The sequence below is a fragment of the Pseudomyrmex gracilis genome, unplaced genomic scaffold (genome assembly GCF_002006095.1).
Source record: "Pseudomyrmex gracilis isolate BER0280 unplaced genomic scaffold, ASM200609v1 scaffold_2053, whole genome shotgun sequence".
Taxonomy (NCBI): domain Eukaryota; kingdom Metazoa; phylum Arthropoda; class Insecta; order Hymenoptera; family Formicidae; genus Pseudomyrmex; species Pseudomyrmex gracilis.
Window position 1 is genome coordinate 10,717 of NW_018022637.1, and position 8,603 is coordinate 19,319.

The following is an 8,603-nucleotide window of genomic DNA, read 5'->3' on the forward strand; positions in this document are numbered from 1 at the left end:
CAGCGCAGACCTTTAGCCACGCGCACGTCAGTGAGCCGCGCGCCTGGTGTTTGTGAGCGCTCACTGACGTGCGCCTGGCTAAAGATCGGCGCTGATTGGCCTGATTTACTCAATAATTACTCCTTTATTATAAATAATAGAAAAAAATGGTTTAGGACTTTTCGACTCAGTTTTATTCCTTCTATCTGCCTACGAGAGATTGTACGGCTATTCTGGGACACCCTGTATATATATACACATATATATGTTCACATGTAAATTTTTTACACGTGTTTTTTGAATTGAAATTTTCAATTCTTAAAATCATACAGTATGCTATACTTGCATCTCATGTATGAAAAACCCCGAATACTCCCCGAACTAATTTTGAAATATTGCGAAAAAATACTCCTCAGCCAGGAGTCGAACCTGGATTCTCCGGCTTTCTGGGCCGTCGCTTTCCCTGTTAGGCTACCGAGGCACTTGGAGACATTCTTCGCAACACTCGTACATATATCAAAGATGGACATTGATAAACTAATAACGCATTTACGACCAGCGTGAATCAACAATTAATAAAGATCTTTATTAAGTGTTGCAATATTTTAAAATTAGTTCGGGGGGTATTCGAGGTCTTTCATACATGAGATGCAAGTATAGCATACTGTATGATTTTCAGAATTGAAAATTTCAATTCAAAAAACACGTGTAAAAAATTTACATGTGAACATATATATGTGTATACATATATATAATAGAACATTTCAGCATAACATCCTGCAAAGTGGCTCGTATGACCTTATTCATTTCTTAGTCTTTTCTTTTTGTTTTATTTTTTTTTGGAAAAACTGATTAAATCGATAAGGCAAATTTTTGAGTTACTTTCTACTTTTTAATTTAGATTTTTTAATGTGAATGTGATTTATTTTTAATTTCTTAAGAACTGATTTATTTTCAATTTCACGGTTATGAAAATTATAATTTTATCCTTTGTAAAAGCCTTAACAACGTCTTTCTATATTTTTAAAACTTTTATCTGTGTGTTACAAGAACTTTATTTTAAACAAATTTGTTATGATTTTAATAAAGAAAAGAACATACATAATATAAAGTTTCATATTTGTTAGTACTTAAAAAATTGCATATTTTGTAAAATCGTTGAAAACAATTGAACAACATGAATTAGACAATATGTATATAATAAACTTTTCTGTAAACATTTTATACACAAAATCGTATTATAGATGTACAAAGATACATTTTTTTTTATTTTTTATAATAATAAATTGAGTAGCACAAAGAACGATAAATTTTTTGTTAACTTATGAATATTAATAATAACATGTAATAGTGATTTTATCTATAATTACTTAAGTTTATAACAAATAAAGGAATATCAACTATCACATATCATCATCACTATTTATCTCTATCACATATCATCATCACTATTGTTGGATGTCGAGGAAGGTCGGGTGGTCAAGATGAAGTTCAGAACACGAACTTGTATTCTTATCTTTTATTTCTCTGATTACAACTCCTTCTGTATCTTACACAGCTGTATCTCACTGCGGTAAACTCTCCGGCTTGTGGAGCCACACAGTGAGCTAGCAGTCTAATCACGGTCTTCCTCTGCTTCATCCGCGCGATCGATTTATAGTAGATCGATCGCGCTGATTCAGCAGGCCCACCGGTCCTAGCAACGGCCGTGCTAGTTACCGGTGCCGGTGTCGACACATGCTGCGTTGCATTTCGGACAATGCGGCAATGTGTCGCACCCGGTGGCAACCAACAGTTCTTCCTAGAACTGCTACCTTTCCGCAACCTGCTCAGGTCATTGAGCAATGACAGTGATGTCTCATCACATTGCTCAATGGCCTCACCTTTCTTAACCTTTTCTTTACAAAAATTGGCTCACAACATTTCCCCCCTTCCGGGAAAAAGGAAAATGTCCGTAACATTTTCCGTCGCAATCCTTAAACCTACTTGTGTACAATTTTTTCATGTTACTACACTATCTTTGTATTTTACATACTATACTACGCGGCGTATTTACAGCGCGACGGTCTCGACGTTTTGCGCGCGAGCGTTTCGCCGCTTTTCACGCTGTTCCGCGTTACGCGACTTCACGGCGCCGCCTGCTTTTTCTTTACTTCTTATTACTTTATATATAATTAGTACAATAATTATCATTATTATCGTCACACCTGACGTAGTCGGATAGATAAGATGCGGATTTTCAAAAAACGAACTCTCGTTTATTTCGTCCGTTAATTCCGTTATTTCTGATTTTACTTTCTCAATTTGCATTTTACTCTGTGTTATGTTTTCTAACACAATCGGTTCTTCACCAACCGCCCATTGTTTTGCTTTTAACACTGAAAGATTGAATCGTGGCAAATATGTGTTAATTTGTTCGCCGTTCATCACCTTGTTGGTGCGAATCGTTACAGTTGACGTCACCAACTTACACTTTTCCGACAACTTAATCTTTCCGACTTTGTTTACAATTTCCGTTGCTTCTTTTCGGTTTTCGCACGATATTACCACCGACTCGCTTTTCGGGGTTGAGTACAGCCATACACGCGNTTTTTCTAGCTTTATCCATATCGTGTAATTCAAAATCACAGTTTCTTCTTTACAATTGGAAAATTCCCCTGAATTACTAACATATGCCTGCACCTCGCATGGTGCGTCCGCGTGTACCTTGTACACCGATTCCATATTATCGCAGACATAATTATCTCCAACGTTTTTACATTTTTCTAGCTGGCGCAACTTTACAACGGAGTATGTTTGTTTATTTTCATCTATCGCAACTATCTCGAACTTTACTTTTGCGACCTTAAAAACATTATTGTGGCCGTGCACCGGCAAGGGCACTACCCTCAACAAGTCATACTCTACCGGAGCTACTAGTGGAAACTTGACGACGGTATACACATTCGCGTTCTTACAATACACGCTAACCGTGACGTACTCTTTTATTATTAACCAATTTTCCAGTGTTATGACGAATGGAAAATGTAATCCGTGGGCAGACCAATTATTCGCGTCCTGGAGGCCCTTTATTATTAGTTCAACGGGTACCATCTCTAATTGCGCAAACTTCGCTTGTACGTCCGTGACGTAACCCATGATACTTTCCACTTCAAACTCGAGTTCTGTAATCATGCTGCCTAACTCCATAAGATATTCGCTAAGTTCGGCTTGCTGCGCGTAACTGTCTACCTTTTGTGTTATTTTAACCATCGCGTTTTTTAACTTGTTTTCATTTCTCTCTACGACCTTCTCAATGTTTTCTACGTGAGCGATAGTCGCGTTTATCACTTGCAGCTGATTTTTAACCACGTGCTGTAAAACAGCCTGTTTTTTGTTTATTAACTCTACTTGTTCCAAAACTCGCTTCTCGTCTTCGGCATCCATTGTACCGAACAGAATTTTCGCGACGGAACCTACTGCGTTAACCAGCCCCCTTCGACGACGTTTTTGTGTTTCCACTATAGTTTTAACGCGTTTTACTATTTTTTCCACTTTTTGCAATCTTTGTTGTAACTCCGCGGCAAACCCCTCGCACAGTTCTCTGTTCCTGTGCGTTATCGCCGCGTTTTCGCACGCCTTAGCTGTATAGTCTAACATACGTTCCGTTCGTTCCGTCCTTGTGTATACCGTTGATACGTCTAACCTTACAACTAGTCTCCACTTTTCGCTAGCGTGGAGCATCGTTTCGTATTTTTCGTAGTACAAGCCGGGATTGTGTTGAAACTTTCGTACGTGGTATCCTTGGTCCCCGGCTTTACTCCACGCGACGCAAAAGGTAAGTACTGTTATTACTTTTACTAACAACATTTTCCTGCAAGCAAAATGTTTTATACAATACGCCTTATACACTATACTTTACTTTTATCGCGAACGGTGTCGCCTAACAGGTGGTACCGCGAGCGTCGGTCGTACTCCGAGTTCGTTACTCTGTCACCTAAGCTCTTTTTATTATCGCTTATATTAATTCTAGGACCTACATTTGAGACGCCCTGCTGTCTTTTGCACTTCGGATCATGGCTCTTCACGTCAACGAGTTCCAGTACTGCGTTTGTTACCAACCAGCTCACCTCGGTTCTTCAGTGCGCTTTTGTGTTTCTTTTTACTTTGTGTTAAACAGTGTAAGTGCTTCGATTTACAAAAACCGTAAGTGTAATCTTGTACACACTAAAATACCGTGTGCACTTATTTTAGTACGCCATGTCCATCTCCACAAGCTCCGGCTCTTTAAGCTTCCGGCTCGGGCTCCACCGCGTCCGCTCGTGGCTAAACAACCAGCTCACCCCCAGTGACCTCTCCGAGGACGACGAGGTCGTCATCACCAGAGTGGTGCCCGTCATCACTCTTGACGGCGATGACGACAATTCCTCGGGGAACCCCGCTCCGGAGAGTGCGGTGCCCCGCACTCCGGAGGGGTCGCCACCCACCTCGGACTCCGAGGTGGAATTCCTCTGTGCCCGGCCACCGCCACCCGTCTCCCCCGACTCGGAGGCCTCCGGAGTCCCGCCGCTTTACAACCGCTGGGGTAAACGGGGCTTCATTCTGGGTTGGGCCCCCGAAAACGACGAGTCCTACGGTGATGAGGTGACGTGCCTGGGACCCCCGCCTCGTGCGACGCCGCCTCTTGTCGTCCTCTCCGACTCCGACTGAGGCAGCCCGGTAAGTTTTCTTTTTTTTTTCTTTTTAATTTTTTATGAAGGCTTTCAGCCTATTCACGTGCACACTCTGCGTGCGCCGTCCTGCTTTGATTGCATACGTCACGTCTGACGTTTTCGCAATTATCACATAAGGTCCTATCCATTTCGATTCTAATTTCTTAGATCTGCCTCTTCTCAGTGTCTCGTCGTAAAGTAAGACTTTTTCTCCTACGCTAAACGCTGCTTGCTTTGTCTTTTTATCATAATAACGTTTTGCTTTTTCCTTTTCTTCCTTGAGCTTTTCCCGTGCTACTCGATTTGTCGCTCGCAATCTTTCTTTTAATTCTTGCGCGTAGTTTTCGAAACTGTATTGTGTAGACGGTGGTTTCGTTAAGGCGGTCGGTAATTCCGCGCACCTCCCGTATACTAACTCGAAAGGTGTAAACCCTGTTGCCGTGTGTGGTGTCGTGTTGTACGCGAACATTGCGTACGGCACCCACTCGTCCCAGTCCATCTGGTCCTCATTCACGTAGTGACGTATATACTCGGCTAATGTTCGATGCGAACGCTCTAACGCTTCGTTACTTTCCGGATGATAGGCTGTCGTTTGTATTTTACTTATTCGCAGTAACTTGCAAACACTTTTAAATAGATCGCTTACAAAATTCGTTCCTTGATCTGTTAAAATCGTTTCCGGAATCCCGTGCTCACACGCAATTTTCGTCGCAAACTCCTTTGCTACCGTAGCGGTTTCTTGATTCGGAGCGGGTATCGCCTTACTAAACTTCGTGAGATTGTCTTGAAACGTCAGCAGATATTTATTTCCGCTACTTGTCACCGGTAACGGCCCGACAATATCAAGCGCGCATTTTTCGAAAGGCTTCTTCAGCGTATCCGTAATTACTAACGGTACTTTTATTTTCCGCGACAACTTATTCTTTTGGCAGGATTCGCATTTCGAAATATAACTCTCCACGTCGCTTATCAGCTTAGGCCAGTCGTACCTCATTCTTATTCTTTTTACTGTACGTGCTATTTCTTGGTGTGCGCCCACCGGTGAATCATGATACTCGTATAGTATCTGTCTCTTTTCCTCTTCGGTTAGCTCTTGCCTCTCGCTCTTCTCTTCTTCTGTTTTCTCGCTCTCCTTCGCTTCGCACGTGCATGCTTCCGCGGGAGCTCTGCTCAACGCGTCCGCGTTGGTATTCGCCTTCCCTTTTTTATGCATCTCGTAGTCATACTCCTCCAATTTCAAACGCCATCGCACGAGCCGCGATCCGGGGTCCTTTACGTTAAAGAGCCACACCAGTGCCTTATGATCGGTGATAATCTTGAATTTCGTTCCGTATAAATAAGGCCTAAAATACTTTACTGCCCACACAATTGCAAGTAACTCCTTCTCTGTCGTACTGTAGTTTCGCTCTGCTTTATTCAGTACTCGGCTCGCGTATGCAACCGGCCGATCCTGACCTACCGCACCTTGCGATAGCACCGCGCCGACCGCGTAACCCGACGCGTCGGTTGTCACGATAAACTCCTTGTCGAAGTCCGGATAAGCGAGCAATGGAGCACTAATTAACTTTTCCTTTAAACTTTCGAACGCTTGTTGTTGTTCGTGCTCCCACTTGAACGCGATTTCTTTCTGCAACAGTCGTGTCAACGGCTTTGCTATTTTTGAGAATTGGTCGATAAATTTCCTATAATATCCTGCCAGACCAATGAACGCCTGAATATCTTTCGCCCTTTTCGAAATCGGAAATCTCTTGACCGCCTCTATCTTTGACGGATCCGGCGATATACTCTTCTCGGTGATCACGTGCTCTAAATACGTGACCTTTTTGCAAAAAAATTCGCACTTATCTGGCTGCAACTTTAAATTATATTTCCGCAACCTGTCAAAAACCTCTCGTAGCCGCTTGCTATGCTCTTGCAAGCTCGCACCGTGTATCACGATATCGTCGAGGTACACGAAGCATTTTATACCCCGCAGTCCCATCAGGACCGAATTCATTAACTTTTGAAACGTCGCCGGCGCATTTTTTAATCCAAAAGGCATTCTGTTATACTCGTAGTGACCATGCGGTGTTGAAAACGCTGTCTTTCCCCTGTCTTCGTCGTCCATTGGTATCTGATGATACCCGGACGCCAAATCTAAAGTTGAGAAATACTTCGCATTCCCAAGTTGATCTAATATTTCTGCAATATTTGGTAGTGGAAAAGAATCGCCTATTGTCGCCTCGTTTAGTCGTCGAAAATCTACGACTATCCTTAATTTTCTCACGCCGGACGCGTCCATCTTTTTCGGAACAACTAGTAAAGGCGCGTTCCACTGACTTTCACATCGCGAATTATTCCGCTTTCTAACATTTCTCCGATCTGCTTTTCTACCTCTTGCTTATGCTTCTGCGGCAACCTATATGGCTTAACGCTTATCGGAGTGGTGTCAACTCTCACAGGTATCTTATGCTTCACCGCGCTTGTTCTAGATAGCGGCTCCCCTGCAAGATGAAATATATCCTGATACTTCTCGCATACTTCGTACAATGTTTCTTTCTCTTCTTTATTTAAATGCTTCACTCGCAGTGCCTCTTTCACTCTTTCGCGGCGTGTTGACCTCTCCGTTTTTACGCTTACGTTTGCTATTTCACTACTTGTCTCGCTCTCTTCTTCGAGCGCTTCCAATTTAACATGCGGTGTGCCTATTGTTACCGCTTTTTCCGTAGTATTTACTATACTCACGGGGCAAAAATTTCCTTTCGGTTGCACTAAACAGCTTCCTATGAAAACTCCTGGCTGCGTTTCTTCCCCTTGTACTATTCCGATTTGATTACTATCAGTAATAGCTTGCACAATTGTTTCGCTACGAGGTTGGAATTTTACATTTTTATACGGGCGCAAGTGCAACGTATTTTTCCCAAGCGAGAGTTTTCCCGCTTTGTAATCTGGCTTGGCATTATGCTTCTTCATAAAATCATTCCCTAAAATGCCCTGATAACTAACCGGAAAATCGTCTCTCACAACATAAACTGGATGCTTAACTCTTTTGTCTTTTAGCTGTATGGTTGCTGTGATTTTCCCTATGTTGCTTGCTTGATGCCCTGTAACGCCTGTTAATTTCATGCTCGTCTTCTCGGCTGGCGTTTTCTCTTTTAAATATTTCTTCTTAATCAATGACACTGTGGCTCCAGTGTCATAAAGCAATTCTACTTCACCTTTCTTCGCTTCTTTCATCGGTACAGTGACTAAGTCCAAAACTGCTTGCGCAGCATTTAGCTCGGCTACTTGCAGCTCTGCTACTGACACGGATTTTTTCTTTCCTTTTCCGTTGTCGTCTTCGTCACTCGATGACTCGCTANTGTCACTTCGGCTTTTCTTTTTCCTATCTTTTGCCGCACATATGGCTTTTACAGCTTCTTTTTTATTTTTCCTACCTTTCAGTGACCAGCAATTTTCTTTGACATGCCCTGTCTTTTTGCAATAACTGCACGTTTTGTCTACAGCATTTACTTTTCCACCGCTTGGTTTAGGCAATGCCATTCTGCTTGATCGGCACTCTCTTCCGTAGTGTCCGATCTTTCCGCATTTGTAGCACGCATTTTTCTCATAATTTTTTCCCATCTTCTGCTTTGTTGCAAAATTTCCACCGTGGCTGCTTTGTGGCACCGCCTTCTCCTCAGAGCTTGCTGCGTTTATTGCCTCTTGCAACGTTCCATAGTTGCGTGACCTTATTATCAACCTGACGTCACTTCTTAAACCTATTTGGAACTGTTGCAACGCTTGCCCTTTAATAGTGTTCATAATTGTACGTTTCTCTTCCATGGTGTGCCCTTTGCCCTCCACCATAGACTTGTACAATTTCATGGCCGTTTGGTTTACCCTTTGTCCGTAAGCCTGTGCGCTTTCATTACTTTTTTGTCGTAATGTGTTAAACTCTATTTGTAATTGTGT